This window comes from Bos grunniens, chromosome 15 (genome assembly GCF_055505025.1).
Source record: "Bos grunniens cultivar Pamir isolate PY7600 chromosome 15, Bosgru_T2T1.0, whole genome shotgun sequence".
In the NCBI taxonomy this organism is placed as follows: domain Eukaryota; kingdom Metazoa; phylum Chordata; class Mammalia; order Artiodactyla; family Bovidae; genus Bos; species Bos grunniens.
This window is the reverse complement of record NC_141179.1, coordinates 31,089,912-31,108,069: the sequence shown is the minus strand read 5'-3', so window position 1 is coordinate 31,108,069 and position 18,158 is coordinate 31,089,912. Positions and strand designations below refer to the sequence as shown.

General features: G+C 50.6%; 1 long non-coding RNA gene across 1 annotated transcript; it reads left to right on the top strand.

The window, feature by feature from the left end:
• The first annotated feature begins 6,662 nt into the window (after positions 1 to 6,662).
• LOC147357597 (uncharacterized) lies at positions 6,663 to 17,126 on the top strand. The gene is made up of 3 exons (XR_015141453.1): positions 6,663 to 6,714; positions 11,968 to 12,094; positions 16,884 to 17,126. It is a non-coding gene; the product is annotated as an uncharacterized LOC147357597 (long non-coding RNA).
• Positions 17,127 to 18,158: the final 1,032 nt, after the last annotated feature.

Genomic DNA, 18,158 nt, shown 5'->3' with positions numbered 1-18,158 from the left:
AATGTGGAGACTAGAATAGTCCAATTTCTTTGGATTATACATTTACAGAGTGAAAATAGTAGGGAGAAGGAAGGCTGGAAATGCCTTGAGGCCAGTGCTTGGAGAGTGTTAAATATCCAATTATTTGGTGGCCTAGGGGGACCGCGGAGGGTTTCTGAACAGGTAAATGACTTAGTTAGCTGTGCTGCTGCCAGTTCTTCTTCTCTCCTCTCCTCCCTTCCCCTTCACTTCACCTCCCTGCCCTCACCTTTTTGGTGGGAGGAATCGTGGTAACAGCGAACCATAACATGGATTAGAAGGAGATAGAAACCAGAATTGGACACCTACTGCTTAGACTGTTGTCCAAATACTCAGGTGTTAGCCTTGAAAATAAAGGGCTCAGGCCAGATGCGAGAGGAGTGGTAGAAACAGACTTTGAAGGTCTTGGCACTTGATTACTCAAGAGGATGAAAGAAAGAGAAGGTTCAAAGATGAATCAGTGGTATCAACCCCTGTTACCCGGAGGATGAGGCTATCTTTACTATCACCAAAGAGTTGGTTTGGTGGGGAATCCAACTGGGGCAGGGAGTGGGAAAGAATTGGGAATGAATTTGGCCTGTACAGCCAGATGAATGCAATTCCCGGCAGTCTTTGATCAAGAAATTCCTCAGGCTTCTTTCCCGCTGTGCTCAGTCCTTTGGGAACCTCTGCCAGTCAAGTGGATGGGAGATCCATCTTCATGGAGAGATTTTTTTTTCCCCTTAATAAATAACAATGCTAAATTGCAAGCATGTGTGGGAGTATCAGGACATGGCTCCTCAATCCTGCTATTGTGTTAGAGCTCTGGGTAATTAGTGTCTGATAGTTTTAAACAGATGGGTCTCTCTGGCAGCAGGGATTACAGCTTGAAATCAATCCTGAACAAATATTATATTAATTTCCCAACTCCCTCTCTCTGTGGACAAAACCCGTTCTTTTCCTCTGAACACTGTAATGACGAGAACATTAATATTAGATCATTTAGAGATGAAACGGAAGTGGTGGAGGAGGAAGAAGGGACTGAACTTAGGAGCTGAGGAGGAGGCAGATGCTAAAAGTTTCATGTGGCAGGATGCAGACAGGAGGCAGGAAAAGGAAATTCTGAGCGCACACTGGGTGGGGGTGGGGGTCTGTTCAGGGTTCCAGTGATCCCCAAATGTTCCGCATGAGCTTGACATTGGCACCTGCTCTGACAGCAGCCAGGGTAGTCTCAGATGTTTATGCAGTCTCAGAGAGGAGATGGGTTCTACATAAATAAGTCTGCAGGGGGCCTGGCTAGACTTCTGACTTTCCAATCAAACTGGGCCATCTACAATTCAAAAACAAACAGGCTACCTGGAGTGAGCCTGCAGCCTCTGCCCCCACCACCTGGGAAGCCCAGCCTCTTCTCCTGGACTGTTAAAAAGGAAAAGCCTACCACCGCATCCTCCCGTAGTGGCAGGTGATGAGACCCACGCTCTCGTTCCCAGCCTTGGGTAAAAACTAGGCCTGGAAATGTTTAAATCTATAGGCTGTCAGCCCTCGATTATTAATGCTAATATAATTCCTGAGCCATTTTTCTTTGGCTTTGTAAGCTTTGGGGTTTTTTTTTTGTACTTCCATCCGGCCTTACCTACCTAATCATGCTCGGCTCCGGTTGACGTTAAAGCATGAGGCTCAGCAGCAACTGTGAAGTTGGGAAGAGAGCAGGGAGTTGCTAGTGAGGAGTCTCGAGGTCAGAGCCCCCCCACCATGCTCCTCTCCGGGAGATGAGCTCCTGGAGCTGATGTAACGTGTCCAGTGTCTGTCTTGTCAATCTTTTATCCCTGGCTCAAAGTAAGTACTCACTTGGTACTTGTTGACTAGTTAATTATTTCACTTAATTCCAGGCCATAAAGGACACCAACTTGGGACTACAGGGACCAGCTGAGAACCATGACCTTTCTGCTCAGAGGCTTGACCTTGCGAGAACGTTCCTATGAAACTTGAAGAAACTTTCCCCACCTCTTCTACTATGACCCAGGGGCTTCTCTTGGGGACAGAGCAAGGTCCTTCAGCTCCCATCTTATAGATGCTTGGGGACACACATTCTACACTGGTCCAGGTCTGAATGGCTTCCAGAGATGAAGAGCAGTGATCCTGCCTGCTGGAGGCATCATTTCAATTCTAGGAAAAGACTAGGAGGAGGGAAGGGAGGTGTGGAAAGCATCTTTTGCTAAACTTAGTATGGGCTCAGGTACCTTAGACACATTAGCTCATTTATCATTTACCTAGCAGCCTCCTGACCATTACTAGTTTCTCTATCTTTTTTTTATCTAATGCAAACAGTCACAGGTAGACTGCTTTTTTAAAAAGATCTATTTATTTATTTAGCCGTGCTGGGTCTTCATTTCTACACAGGCTTTCTCTAGGTACGGTGAGCAGGGGTTACTCTGTTGTGGTACACAGTCTTCTCATGGCGGTGGCTTTGGGAATCACAGGCTCTAGGGCACGTGGGCTCAGTGTTGTGGTGCAAGGCTTAGCCACCTTGTGGCATGCGGGATCCTCCTGCACCAGGGATCAAATCCATGTCCCTTACATCGGCAGGCAGGTTCTTAACCACTGGACCACCAGGGAAGTCCCTAGTTTCCCCATTTTAAAGATGAGTGGAATCTCAGAGAGTCTGAGAGGGTCTTCAAGGTCACAGAGAATCTATATATGGCAGGGACAAGATTCAAGACCAGATCTGTTCACCTGAGTGCTTCCACAACTCCTCTCCTCTTTGTCCTGGTGAATGTATTCAGGAAGAGGTTGCCAGAAGCCAAAAGATTTTGCTGTCTTAGACCACTACTTTCAGTGGCAGAGCTGGAAGTCCCATAGAACCAGAAACTCCAAGAGAGGCATTATTATATACAGCACAGGGCCCAGGACTCAGACAAGTGTTCAGCGACCCTAGTTAGATTACACCCCAGTCTCCTCTGTGTCTTCACATGTAAAATTGGAGGTGGTCGACTATGTGACTTCCTACACCCTTCCCGTTTCTGACATGATCCCAGATGCCAGGAGGCAGTTTCTATAACCTGCAAATCCTAACTCAGACCATTCCAAGGTCGGGCTTACCACACCTGCGGGAAGGAAACAGTGATATTCTTGACCTGACCTTCGTTGCTGGCCATCCCTCCAGCTCCCCACTCCCACCCCATTTCAGGTCTAAATTGAAGGGTAGAGGTGAAGGCAGCAGTGGAAGAATCTTGAGAAATACAAATGCCCTTGAACCCTCAGTCTCCACATGTTTGTTTTTTCAGTTCAGTTCAGTCGCTCAGTCGTGTCCGATTCTTTGTGACCCCATGAATTGCAGCATGCCAGGCCTCCCTGTCCATCACCAACTCCTAGAGTTTACTCAAACTCATGTCCATCGAGTTGGTGATGCCATCCAGCCATCTCATCCTCTGTCGTCCCCTTCTCCTCCTTCCCCTAATCCCTCCCAGCATCAGGGTCTTTTCCAATGAGTCAATTCTTCGCATGAGGTGGCCAAAGTATTGGTGTTTCAGCTTTAGCATGAAGCTAAACACCCAGGACTGATCTCCTTTAGGATGGACTGGTTGGACATCCTTGCAGTTCAAGGAACTCTCAAGAGTCTTCTCCAACACCACAGTTCAAAAGCATCAATTCTTCGGTGCTCAGCTTTCTTCACAGTCCAACTCTCACATCCATACATGACCACAGGAAAAACCATAGCCTTGACTAGACGAACCTTTGTTGGCAAAGTAATGTCTCTTAGTTTTCTGAATGTTGAACTTTAAGCCAACTTTTTCACTTTCCTCTTTCACTTTCATCAAGAGGCTTTTTAGTTCCTCTTCACTTTCTGCCATAAGGGTGGTGTCATCTGCATATCTGAGGTTATTGATATTTCTCTCGGCAGTTTTGATTCCAGCTTGTGCTTCTTCCAGTCCAGCGTTTCTCATGATGTACTCTGCATTTAAGTTAAATAAGCAGGGTGACAATATACAGCCTTGACGTACTCCTTTTCCTATTTGGAACCAGTCTGTTGTTCCATGTCCAGTTCTAACTGTTGCTTCCTGACCTGCATATAGGTTTCTCAAGAGGGAGATCAGGTGGTCTGGTATTCCCATCTCTTTCAGAATTTTCCACAGTTTATTGTGATCCACACAGTCAAAGGCTTTGGCATAGTCAATAAAGCAGAAATAGATGTTTTTCTGGAACTCTCTTGCTTTTTCCATGATCCATCGGATGTTGGCAATTTGATCTCTGGTTCCTCTGCCTTTTCGGTCTGGCCAATTAGAACAGGGGTTTGCCTCAAAATCTCTGATTTCATTGGTCTCAGATGTGGTCTGGACATTGGGATTTTAAAATGCTTCCTGGGTAATTCTAATGTGTAGACTGAGAACCACTGAATTAGAATAAGATTAGTACTGCCCTTACTCTCTTCATGGCAATGTTTTGAGAAAGTGATGGCCTAGACTTTTGATCGGAACAGCTACACTTGCACTGATCACCTTAGAGGGAGGCTGCAGGAGGACTGTGTGCTCCTGGTCACTCCGGGTTCCATGGTATCCTTGGTGTTGGGTCAAAGTCCTCCCTAAATGTCCATTTTGGCCTTTCCATCTTCCTAGGTGCCATGTTTGCTCTGCAGGGTCGCAGCCAAGGAAGACATAGGAATGTGAGGAGGTAGCATCCAGGTGGGCAACACCTCTTCTTGGTTAACTTGCCCCATCCCCCACCTGGCCTGGGGAAACTGGGCCTTGGGCTGCAGGAGCAGCACATGCAGGCCTGGCCAGCTGGCCCTAAAGCAATGCCACCGACCTTGGCCTGGGTAATCACTGGGGCAGCTGTTGGGCGGGGCCAGGGCGGGCCCTCATCTCTTCCAGCGTTGGAGTACTGAGCCCTGCACTTGGCGTAGGTAGTGGTGGTGGAGGGCCAGGGGAGTGGCTGTCTTAGCTCAGGGGCTCCACTCTGGCTCATCGTCCACTCGAATCCATGCAACAGGAACACAAAAGATTTAAAATCTCAGTCCTCAGCCTCCCAAAGTGTGTTGGTGGGTGAGGACAAACTAAATCCCTGCTTTCATTCCTTGCCCCAAATGGAGCTCACATAAAGCCTTTAAACCATCGGCTTTTATCTGTTTTTAGTGTCCAATTTAGGGCTTTGTGAGGGGCTCCCTCCAGGGCTTTCTCAATGGATTTATATCCCAGTCAGATAGCGTCTCCGAAAGCTTGTCTGAGCTGGAAAGGAGAGAAACATCCTTCTCCACTGTCAAGTGACAAGTGACGGTACCCGGGCAGCCGGTTTGAGAGCTCAGGGGACCCACTCTGGATGCTGGGGCCAGGCTGGGCCCTGCCTGGAGAGGGCTCTGTGTTGCCTTTCCTCTTCTGAGTGCAGAGACTCCGACTCTGAAAACCTTTCAACAAAGCACTGGTTGTCCTCTTGGCCTGTCACCTGCGGGCATGAGGATGTCAGCTCCCTGGCCAACCACTAGGTGCCATGTGCGTGCGGAGGGTTGGAGGGGGAAAGCTCAGAAGCCTGCTCTGGCTTGCCCAGGAGGAAACAACAGCCCTCTCCTTGATGGCTAAGCTGACTCTTCCAGCTTCTACCAGGAGCTGCATTAACCCCCTGCTCTCTGCCTACATTCCCGCTCTCAGCTGGGAAGTCATTGTTCTTTCTTGTGATACACATTTCTTGTGCCTGTATGCTCAGTCGTGTCTGGCTCTTTGTGACCCCATAGACAGCAGCCCACCAGGCTCCCCCGTCCCTGGGATTCTCCAGGCAAGAACACTGGAGTGGGTTGCCATTTCCTTCTCCAATGCATGAAAGTGAAAAGTGAAAGTGAAGTCACTCAGTCGTGTCTGGCTCTTTGCGACCCCATGGACTGTAGCCCACCAGGCTCCTCTGTCCATGGGATCTTCCAGGTAAGAATACTGGACTGGGTTTCCATTTCTTCCTCCAGGGGATCTTCCCAACCCAGGGATGTAACCCACAACTCCTGCATCTCCTGCATTGCAGATAGATTCTTTACCAATGAGCCATCTGGGAAGTCTTGAGCATCTACTATCTGCCAGGCAGAGTTCGGCATGGGGGTTTCCATGCCTAAGTGGCTCGTGGTGAATGTGAGGCAGAGAGGCAAGCAGGTGATGACAGCAGAGTTATTTGTGAAGATAGAAGAAAAAACGAGGGACTGAGATGTTCAGAGAAGGAGCAATGAGCCTGCCTTGGGGCTTAGGAAATGTCCTAGAGCAGAGACCCATAGAGCAGTGAGCATCCCCAGCAGGGGATGGTGGCAGGAGTCTTCTTTATCTTAAGAGATCATGGCCCCAGTGGGTATTCATAGGATTCCTGGGCATTCTTGGTTTATACCTGTTGTCCTGGCAACACTTTCATTCTAAAAATGTCACTGTTCAGATGACAAACAGTCATAAATCAGAACTGTTTCTGAAAAATCTATGAATAGCGTATTCACAGAGCATATGTAACTCAGGATTGAAATCCTATTTTGTGACAGAGTCAGCGTGCCTGGTGTGTCCTTTGTGTGTGTGGATGGCAAAGGGCCATCATGCAGAGTGTGTGTGCTGGCTCCATCGAGTCACTAGAAATTTCAAAAATGACCTGGGGGTTGGAAAAGGTGGTCGTAAGGTGTAATAGAAACCATTTTAATTTACTTCTGCCTTTTACAGTTCTGGAGACTGAAGTCCAGAGAGGGAAGGGGAGGAGCAAAGAGGAAAGGTGAGCAGTGCTTGGGCGTCTGCTGTGAGGTACACGCCTTGCTGCACGCCCATCTGTGGGCACCCTTTCAGCCAATCAGAGGTAGGTATATGCCCATTTTCCAGATGAGCATGGAGCTTGGAGAGATTCTGCAACTTGCAGCTACAAGGTTGTGCAGCTTTAAGCAGCAGGTTAGGTTTCCCGACTTGCGGCCCAGTGCCCACCTTCGTGACATCACCACTCATGGGAGAGTGGCTTGGACACCCTTGCTTGGGGCTGTGGTGACTCCAGCTGGCCTCTTTCCAGTCTTGCCACTGTCACCAGTCCCTAATGGTCCTCTCACTCTCTGAGAGGCATGTCTCCTGGGACGCATTGGATGGAGTCTGTCTTAGCCCCTGATTGCTCAGGCCCTGCACAAGGCAAGGACCCTGGGGGACAGGCAGGAAGAGAGGCCTCAGGCTGGAAGGAGCTGAAGACAGGCTGGGCTCCTGGTGGGATGGGCCCTATTTCCATGGGCGGTGCTCCTGGGCATCTCTGCCCTTCTGGTCTATGAAGCGAGGAATGTGCAATGAAGGACTGGAAAGCTTTGATGTGGTTGTAATTCCAGGGTTGACAGCCTTGCTTTTGCCACAGGCCCATCCTGATTCTGTGGTTAAACCCTGGGAGAACAGCGTCTTCTGAAACATTTCTGCCTTCTCATGGCCTATTGGAAAAGCGCATTTGCTGGCTGTGGTGATGCCTGAGGGCCCCAGAAGTCCAGAGATGAGGTGGAAGAGGGCACAAGGCCTGATGGAGGCCCATTGCGGGGACAGCAGATGTGAGCGTGCAGTGTGGGGAGGGTCATTGATTGGTCCTGGGCCCCAGGCCCCTACAAGGGGTGTGGGGCTTGGCTGGGAACCCCAAGCGAGCTCTTTCCTGGGGCTGAGCTAGGAAGGAGGAGGAGACTGCTTTTCCAGGAGGTTGAGCAAATAGCCCTGCCCAGGCTTGCCTCCGGTAAGTCCCATTGGCATGAACCCCCTTGTCTGACATCCTGTCCTACTTCAGACGCCTGCCCTGCCCCCCTGAGAACAGCTCGCTGGCTCCAGGCCTCAGACACTTGTCCCTCCCCTCCTCCACGTGGGCGCAGTTGTTCCCGTGGATGAGCAAGGGCCCCAGGGGTGGCTGTAAAGGGGAGAGCGCAGTGAAGGATGGAGATCATTTGCACACCCAGACTTGTTCTGCCGAGCTCTTGTCAGGGTGCCCAGAACACTTAGTTCCCACCTTGCCAGGTATGAGAGCCGGTGGCCGGCGAAGCCCAGGTAGGGCTCTGGCCTGGTGCTCCAGGTCGGCATGTAGGGCCCCTACTGTCTGAGGGCCCCACAAGGGATGGAGGGACCCTGTCCTTTGACTGCAACCTCCCTAGCCCCTACCAGTGTGGCCAAGGCCTCTGAGCTTGCCTTCAGCGCCCCCTGGCTGGGTCACTGATCTACAGAGGTTCAGGGTGTCGGTTGGGACCATGAAACTAACCACCCTTGCAAGATCTCAGGGAGCCACAGAGCTCTTTTTGCTAAGATTTTATTTTTTATTTTTTGGCTGTGGTGGATCTTAGTAGTTGCTGCAAGTGGAGGCTATTGCGGTGCTCAGGCTTCTCATTGTGGTGGCTTCTCTCTTGTTGGGAAGTACAGGCTCTAGGTGCGTGGGCTTCAGTAGCTACAGCATGTAGGCTCAGTAGCTGCAACTCGCAGGCTCTAGAGCAGGGGCTCAGTAGTTGTGGTGCGCGGGCTTAATTGTTCCAAGCATGTAGGATCTTCCCAGACCAGGGATTGAACCGGTACACCCTGCAATGCAGGACTCTTTACAGTCCATGGGGTTACAAAGAGTTGGATTCAACTGAACGACTTTCACGTTCTTAACCATTGGACCACCAGGGAAGCCCCACAGGGCTCTGTGGTGCATTTCTGTATATGTCTGTGATGTGTCCTCCTATGACTCCACACTGACCCTGCTCTGCTCTTTACCCTGACCATGAATGCCCTCAGGGATAAAGATGCCTGTCTCAGAGTGTCCAGGGTCATCCTGGCTCCTAGGAAGGAGCTCCTGTGTGGGGGAAGGGGTAGGGCCAAGTGTGGGCACATGACTTTACTAATTGCATCTATCTAGCACCTTATGCAGTATTTTCACAACTGTTTTCTGACTTGAGGGTTCTGCTGAGCCCTATGAGGTAGCAGGGCAAGTGTTACCACCCTGCACCTTGTATGTGGGGAGTCCCAGGACCTGTTAGGAGCTGGAACTTGTCTGAAACCAGGTCCAGAGCAGCTCAGGGTGCAGGCCTTCCTGCAGCCATCACTGGCTCACTCCCCTTGAGGACCCTGCATCTAACTGGGGAACCAGCTGTGCCCTGAGCCCACGGGGAACGTGGGCCCTGGCAAGGGTGAGAGAGACAGGACTATACAGTGGGTCACTCTACATGGCTCCCTTCTCCCAGCTCTGGTCCCCCAGATCCCAAGGTGCCCTTGCTGGGATCCACCCCTCTAGACTTCTCACTGGCGTCATTGCTTGGAGTCTGCTGAAGCCAGGCCATCTGGCCCACGGATGTGTTCCCTCTTGGGCATCTTACCCATCCTGTCCCCTGGGCTTTTGCATGCCAGCGTCCTCCTCTAATTCTTGCTGCCCACCGGTCCCTTCCATCTTCCTCTCTTCTGCCCCCTGCCCTCCCCAGCACACCTTTGCTGTGCTGCTCTGCCTGGGGTTCTCCCTTCTAGCATTTCTGTTCTTTCTTAGGGTGTCACTTTCATTCCGGACCTTAACCCAGTCCTGCCCTGCGAGGGGCCTGGACTGTCCTCTCAGCTCCCCTGAAGGGCTCAGTCCTTGCTGTGTCCTTCCCTCTCCACCCCCACCAGGTGGGCAAGCAGTCACACGGCCACCAAGTCCCTCCCAGATCTCCACATCACAGTCCAGATTTTCTCCATTAATCGTATTGATTTCCTCTGCCACACTGTGGGGACCAAAGGCAGCCTCAGCAACTCAGCAGTTCATTAAGTCCTGGTGGTCCCAGGGGCCTGGCCTTGGGTGAATATGTGAGCGGGAGGCCCGGCCAGAGTCAAGGGGCACATGGGGCAGGGAGTGCAGGGCCGAGCAAGGCATCCGGCCGGGTGTGACCTGAACAGGAAGAACGTGAGGCCCCAGACAGGCCATGTGGTGGTTGCAGCGGGAGCTGGGCTTCAGGCCTCTCCCAGAACCAGCGGGGACCCTGTTCTGCCTGATATGGCTCCTGGCTCCCACCTACCCTTGCTGCCCATCTTCCTGACTGTCCTTCCACCAAACCCCTGGCAGGCCTTGTGCTGGGCACCTGAGATGAGAGCTTCTCAAGTTTATCTCTGCCCTCAAGGAGATCCCATTCCACTGGGAAAGCATGCGTGCATGCTAAGTCACTTCAGTCATGTCTGACTCTGTGCGACCATGTGGACTGCAGCCCTCCAGGCTCCTCTGTTTATGGGATTCTCCAGGCTAGAATAGTAGAGTGAGCTGCGTGCCCTCCTCCAGGGGATCTTCCCCGCCCAGGAATCAAACCTGTGTCTCTTTGGTCTACCTACATTGGCAGACGGGTTCTTTACCACTAGTGCCACTTGGGAAGCCCTCCACTAGGAACACAGACCTCCAAAAAGATGATTAAGACTCAGAAGACAGCCTCAGACAGGGCAGCTGGCTGTGTTCATTTCTGAGTGACCCCCAAACCCAGGTCTCAGACAGACTTGGGGCTGGGGCTGGGCTGGGTGGGTGCCAGATGATGGTGCTTTGAGAAGTTCCCACAATGCACCATAAGAGTTGCTTCACTTGCTCCAAAGCGTTGTCACTGTCTGTGGTCAGAGTCTGCGCTGATGCTGACACTCACCCTCCTCTTCTTCTGGGATCACTCACTCAGCCAGTCATCCTGTCGGCAGGTGTTTATTGAGCGCCTACTGTGTACCACGCACCGTGCTTGGCCCCCATGCCACAGTGGTGGGAATACAGACATGGCCTCTTCCTGCTCGTGGACTCTGAGTCTGGAAGTGAACTTTCACTTGTCAGCCTAGAACCGCACCAGAGCTCTGGGAGGGGGCCAGCTGGCCCAGAGAAGAAACTGAAGTTTGAGTCAGGACTGTGCAGGAACCCAAACTGAACCTCTCCTTCTTCACTGGGCGAAGGTTGACCATGCATCCCCAACACATTTCCCCAAGGGGGACTTCAGGGTCTCAGGATAGAGGACAGACATTTGTTCAGTTCCCGGGTGTCTCAGTCTTTTCCGGCTGCTGTATCAAAAATACCCATCAACTGGGTGACTTAAAAACAATTTCTCACAGTTCTGGAAGCTTGGACGTCTAAGATCAATATGCTGGCAGATTTGATGTCTGGTGAGAGCCTGCTTTCTGAATCATTGACAGCTGTTTTCTTGCTGTGTCCTCACATGACAGAGGGGTGAAGAAGCTCCCTGGGGCCTCTTTTATAAGAACACGTGTCCCAGTCTTGGAGGGTCTCACCCTCATGTCCTAATCACCTTCCCAAAGGCCCTACTTCCTAATACCATCGTCTTGGGTGTTGGGTGTCAGAATTGCAACATAGGAATTGGGAGGGAGTCATAAACACTCCATCTATACCCAGTGGTTCAGATTCCTTATCTTAAGCCTCATCAAAATCCAAAGATATACATACAATAATCCCAATTTACAGACCAGGAAGCTGAGGCTTGAGGGAGCAAATGCTCTCATCCAAAGTTCCCAGGGGAAGCAGAAAAACAAGACTGACTCCAGAGCCCATGCTTTCCTCAGCACCATGTTGCTTCTGGGTAACAGGAAAAACCTCCCCCGTCTGCTCCCGTCTGAACACTGCAGACACATGTACACCCTGACCCCTGGGAAGATTGCTCCCACTCAAGGCTTTGAAGAAAATTATAGGCAAAGTGTGAGAGTGAACTCCCATTTCCCTTCCTTAACTTCTGCCTCCCTGCTCCCAGTATCTTCCTAGGCCTGGCAACTCCAGTCTCCCCTCTCTATCCCCCTCTCGCCCCAGAAAATCCCACGAAGCCTTCACGTGACTCTATATAAATCCCCGCTTTCAGCACTCAGAACCAGCTCTGCTTTCCTGGTGAGCTCTGGGTCTCCATCTGGTTTGGAGGCTATTTTGATTCGCCGGATGTAGATTAGCTGCCATGATCTGGGGCTGGGCCGCTGGAGAGATGCCTTTATCTACAGAAGGACAATTTAAAAACTAACTCAAAGCACAGAGAACAAATAAATAAATTCCTTTTTCTCTCCCCAGCACTCTCCATCTCGTTTTTACAGGTAACTGCTGAAGGATTTTTGCTTCAAACAGACTCTCGCTTGTTTGGGGTGTGGGGTACTGCAACGTGGACCGAGGACAGGCAGCCATGAGCCGGAAATGCCAGGTGAGGGAGAGGGTGACTCCAGCAGGATCAGAAGAGGGCACGTCCTGGCTCCGGGTAACGGGGCAAGTGGTATGCTCTTTGGGAGTACCCTATCTTCATCCACATGCTCTAATATAAGTGTTCCTGGGACAGGAATCACCTCCCCCTTCTCCTGTCATTGAGAAAGAAACCTTCAGGTCTGCCTGGGCGGAGCCCAGAGAAGGGCTAGTTAATTACATGGCCAATGTCCTAATGTTTCGGGAGTTCACGACGCCTGAAATCTGCATCTGCCTCGGCATCCCCCAAGGTCGTGGTGGTCAGTGTGTCCTGTCTTGGGAGGCAAAGAGTGGCCTAGAGGTGGGGGTTGGGGGGAGGGGCTTGGGAGGCCAAGAGGCACCCAGAGGTTGGGGTGGGGTGATGGGGTGATAATCTGGCAGCTCCTGAAAAGCTGTGGATTCAAAGAAGAGGAAGGAAAGAAAAAGAAGAAAAGTCTGTGCCTTTGCCAGTTTCTCATCTACTCCTCCCAGCGACCTTTGGAGAACTTCGCTATCCCCCTTTATTGTCGTTCAGTCGCTCAGTCGTGTCCGACTCTTTGTGGCCCCATGGACTGCAGCACGCCAGGCTTTCCTGTCCTTCACCATCTCTTGGAGTTTGCTCAAACTCATGTCCATGGAATCGGTGATGCCATCCAACCATCTCATCCTCTGTTGTCCCCTTCTCCTCTTGCCTTCAATCTTTTCCAGCATCAGGGTCTTTTCCAACAAGGCGGCTCTTTGCATCAGGTGGCCAAAGCATTCCCCTTTATAGATAGAGGCAACTCTGAGGACAGGCATCCAGCTTCACGCGGCAATGGCAGAAACAAATTCAAACACGTATTCCGCTGGAATTTCTGAGTCTCTCCTCTGTACCACTGCTGCCACTTGAAGAGTTTCACAGAGCTGGTGAGGGTTCTGAGGAGCAGGGAGGGGACGCAGAGGGAGAGAAGGAAAAGGGAGGGCATCTTTTCCTCTCTCCTCCTCCTTTTCTCTCCTCCCCTCTGCCCTCCACCCTCACCTCACCTGGAGCAGCTGCTGCCTTCTCTCTGGACTGGACAGGTCCCTTGTCATGGTCAGCAGCCACGTCGTCCAAACTGGTGGCCAGCCTTGACCCAGAGCCGTGAAAGTTGAGTCTGTCCTTTCGGTCTCAGGATGACAGTGAAAGTGACCATCAAAAAAAGAAAAAGCATCTCAGAAGGGTCACTCTGGGTTGAGTGTAGGGCAGTGTAGATGGGGAGGGGTGCTGACAGGTGAACCTTTAGCTTGCCCTATCCAAAACTGCCCTGTGCTGGCCGGGCATGCAGCCTCCCCTTACCCACACCAGTGGTTCAAAGTGGGCAGCATTCAAGACCCTGCTTTGATATCCTCGCCTGAGAGGTCACTATCACCCATCTTTATGGATGAGAAATGAGGCTCTGAGGTCGTATGCATAGCAAGGAGTAGATCACACATTTGAACCAGGCCTGCCCCATCCCCAAACTAGAATTTTCTACTAGAAAAAAACAATATGAACTACACATAATGTTGCTGGAGGGCTGACTCTCATCCTCTCTGCTCAGTGCCATGCAGACAGACACCATGTCACGTAATCCTTCGAAGGTCTGTATTTCGCAGATAAAGAAACCGAGGCTGAGAAAGGTTAATACTTTACTGTGAGTGACACAGATCTTAAGTTGGGGCCCCAAAGCCCATGCTCTTCACCTCTAGGCCAACTGTCAGTCACAAGTGGACCCCAAATAGACAAGACTAAGGGTTCGCATTTGCTTGCATTTTATGCAGGTAGAGGCACTGTTAGGCTTGAGGGGTGAGAGAAGGGGGTTTGCAGAGGGAAACTGCTGAGTGGCCCCTCCCTGCCCTGGGATCACCCATCAGAGCTGGCACTAAGCACTGAGTGGTGTGTACCCTCGCCACGAGTCTGCCCATGACTGGAGTGCAATTCCATGAGGGTAGGGCGCAGTCATAGTCCTTTTAGTGTCTAGCTGAGGTTTACCAAAAGCTTCCCTGGTGGGTTAGCAGTAAACAAAAAAAATCCACCTGCAATGCAGGAGCTGCAGGAGATACAGTTTCGATCCCTGGATTGGAAAGATCCCCTGGAGGAGGGCATGGTAACTCATCCCAGTATTCTTGCCTGGAGAATCCCATGGGCAGAGGAGCCCAGCAGGCTACAGTCCTTGGGTCGAACATGACTGAAATGACTTAGCATGAGGTTTACCAGGTGTTTACAGGTGAAGAAACGGGGCCCAAGTGGTCTAGATGAGCTGGAAACCCAGAACTCTAATTACCAGTGTGGCAGATCAGGTGTCTCATGCAAGTTCAGAGAGGTTGCTGCTTTGAAGTCCAAGGACTTTCTTTCTAAAGTCCCTCCAATCACCACACAACCATCCTTCTTTTCTTCCTCTCTATAATTCAGTTCTGCCCCTGTGATGATAAGAGCCAGGGAGGGAGGGGGAAGCAAGCTAGTACCACCATGAAGCCCAAGTCATGACTCATCTCATGATCAGGCTTCCCTGGTGGCTCAGATGGTAGAGAATCTCTCCTGGAATGCAGGAGACCAGGGTTCAATCCCTGGATTGGGAAGATCCTCTGGAGAAAGAAATGGCAACCCACTCCAGTACTCTTGCCTGGAGAATTCCCTAGTCAGAGAAGCCTGGCCGGCTACAGTCCATGGGGTCACACAGAGTTGGACAGGAATGAGCGACTAACACACACACACACACACCCATTCTATAGGTGTCAAGACTGAGGTTCAGAGAAGGGCAGTGCTGCAGATTTAGTCCACTGGAAGGACATGCTTCCTAAACAATAAGACCTGAAAAGACAGCTCCATCTTCCAAGACTTGAACACTCCCTAGGTTCTTTTCTGTAGGCGTAAGTGATGTGGTTCTGCAGTTTGACTGGTGTTGCTGGGAGATGTCAGAATCACGCTTAAGGAAAGGAAGAACTGCCTGGGAGAGAAGGTTGGAGCCAGTGTGGTCTGCACACTGCTGATGATACAGGAGATGAATTTAGATGGTCAAATTATTATTGTTGCCTTCGATTTTTGGCAGTGGCTATGGATTTCCATATATGGTGATGATATAAGCTTTAGTTTAAAAAAACACATTTAACTTAATGAAGCGAGTTGATTTAAAGGCAAATACAAAGCAGTGTGGTTTGATTTTTGAGAAACTGACTTAAAGGGTCCTGAAAAGTTTTGCTTGGCCCTGAATTCTCTCCCCGACAAGCTTGTGACAATTCATGGACTTGGGACAAGGTGTTGCCCATTCTGAGAAACCTCTGTCAGAGCTGCAGGCAGCCAGAGCAAGCAGGCATCTAAAACACTGCTGTGTCCAACACTTCATATCAGACATGAGGAAATGGAAGCCAGGGCTGAGGTCATGGAAGGGGCGTCAGCACACACATTCTCAGAAAGAGCCTTGCCCTGACTCACTTTCCCCGACACTCATGGGGTTCAGGGTGGAGCCACTGGTCCAGATCGGAGTCCCCACCAGCAAGGGGTGAGGTTTTCAGTATATGCTTGCGTCCACGCACCCATCACTCCAGTTGTGTCGGACTCTGTGCGACCCTAGGGACTGTAACCCGCCAGGCTCCTCTGTCCATGGGATTCTTCCGGCAAGAAGACTGGAGTGGGCAGCCATTCCCTTCTCCAGGGAAATCTTCCTGACCCAGGGATTGAACAACATTTCTTAGGTCTCCTGCGTTGGCAGGCAGGTTCTTTACCACTAGTGCCACCTGGGAAGACTGGTTTTGAACACAGTGGCTTTAAATTTACCAATAGAGCCTTGAAAACTTACAGATGCCTGGGTTCCATTCCCAGAGATTCTGGTTAGGTGGTTTGATTTGGGGGTAGCATTTAGGGAAACTGTTCTTTAAAAATCTCCCCAGTTTAGCTCAGTGATCTGTGATGACCTAGAGAGGTGGGATGGAGGAGGTGGGAGGGATGTTCAAGAGGGAGGGGATATAGGTATACATATATATGAATATGGCTGATTCAGTTTTTTGTACGGCAGAAACTACCACAACATTGTAAAGCAATTATACTTCAATAAAAAAATAAAAGAAGCTCTATAAAAGAAAAATCTCCACAGTTGTCTACCCTAAACTGGACACCAAAGCCCCGACATGAGATGCATAGGAAGGACAGTCCTTGGGTTGCCCTATCCTTCTTCTGAATTTTCTATGCTCTGCAATGCCTAATGCAGAAGGGGTGGGAGAAAAGAGAGAAGGAGCAAGAGACAGAGGAGGAAGGAAGGGGAGAAGAAAGAGACTGTAAGTGAAGCAAACAGTTGTGGGCTTTGGACCCAGGCAGATCTGGCTTACAATTCTGACTGTACCACTAATATTTACAATATGTGTTACCCAAAGCATCTTTCTCAACTTTGAGACTCAGTGACCTCATAGGTGAGGGCTTCCCAGGTAGCGCTAGTGGTAAAGGACTCGCCTACCAATGAAGGAGATGCTCAAGGGACGTGGGTTCGATCCCTGGGTTGGAAAGATCCTCTGGAGGAGGGCATGGCAATCCACTCCAGTACTCTTGCCTGGAAAATCCCAAGGACAGAAGAGCCTGGTGGGCTACAGTCCATAGGGCCGCAAAGAGTCGGACACGACTGAAGCAACTCAGCACGCATGCGCGTAAAACCTCATGGGTGAAATGATGGTAGTAGTCATCAGTGCCTCAATAAACAACAGTGAGTTTTCAATGAGATTCACCATATAAAGGGCGAGGCACACGTCCCGACCTCGTTGGATGCTAATTCTCATCTTTATCATTACAGCCGGAGGCCAGAATGATCCTGTTGTTAAGAGGAACCAGGGACTCAGTTGGAACATTCTTCAGGGCAGAGGAGTTCATTAAGTGGCTCAGAATTAAGATGGGCAGGAGCTAAGGAAGAGCGGGACTTAATTCCCTTGCACACCCAGGGGAAGGGGTCTCTTTTGGAAGAGATTTGCATTGGCTTTAGTTGATTGCAATTACACTGTCCTTCGCTGTGCTGAAAATAAAATGAAAACCTAACAAAGTTCCAGGTTTAATTGAAATTTCCTGGGATCTGTTATTACATCGCTGTGATTGTTCTGTGCCACTAATGAGCCTGTGCTAGCTGATTATCCAAGTGTCTCTCCAGTCACTATTCCATTATTGCATTATTAATGATCAGATATGATTGTCACAGCCGATGGTTTGAACATCAAAGAGCAGAGACAAGTCAGAGAGTCTAACAGATGGACAGATGGCCATGGTTGGATGGAGTGGGGCCAGTGGGCAGGGTGTGCTGGCCCACAACTTGGTACCCAGAGTAGGAAGGGGCAGGCATATGGATGACAGTGTGGTGAGGAGACATACTGGGGAGCGGGGGCTATGCTGGAGGAGGTGATGGGGTGGGCGTGGTGATCAGTGAGAGGTAGACTCTAGGAGCTGATGCGAGGAAATGTTGCCTCTAACTTGGTCAATGGCTCTTAATTCTCCGCCTGCCCGGAGTAAAAGCCAATGACTCATGATAAACATAAGCAAAAACCATTTCCAGATGAACGAAGTCTTAGGGGATTGGGAAATGGATAAAGACCAGTGTAAAGGGCAGGGATGAGGAGAAGGCTGCAAGAGCCAGTCTGCCTCCACAAGCCCGGGCATTCATATCGAGACGTTGGTGAGTGCCTTTCTCCTAGAGGATGCTTACCTTGTGATGAGAGGATTGGTGGACCCTGGAAAGGGGCAGGGGAGACCTGGACCTGGATGCTGCTGGGAGCATCTAGAAATGGGGGCTGAGCAGGATGAACTCTACAGAAGCCTCCCAGCCCAGTTTTCAACTAGTCACCTCTCGGTACTCCCAAAGGGAGCTAGCTAGAAGGGAACCTGCATGTTAGTGCTATGAGAGAACGTTGGAAGAGTTTTCTGGAAACTGGCAGAGCTGGCCCGTGCTAATGGTCTTCTCTAGAGATGGTGATGAGTGGGCTCCAAAGGTTTCACTGAGCCCCATGTCCCACCCTGCACCCCAGACCTCCGCGTGCAGGTGGTAGCCCATTTAAATCCCACCTGCCCACAGCTTGGTTTCCTG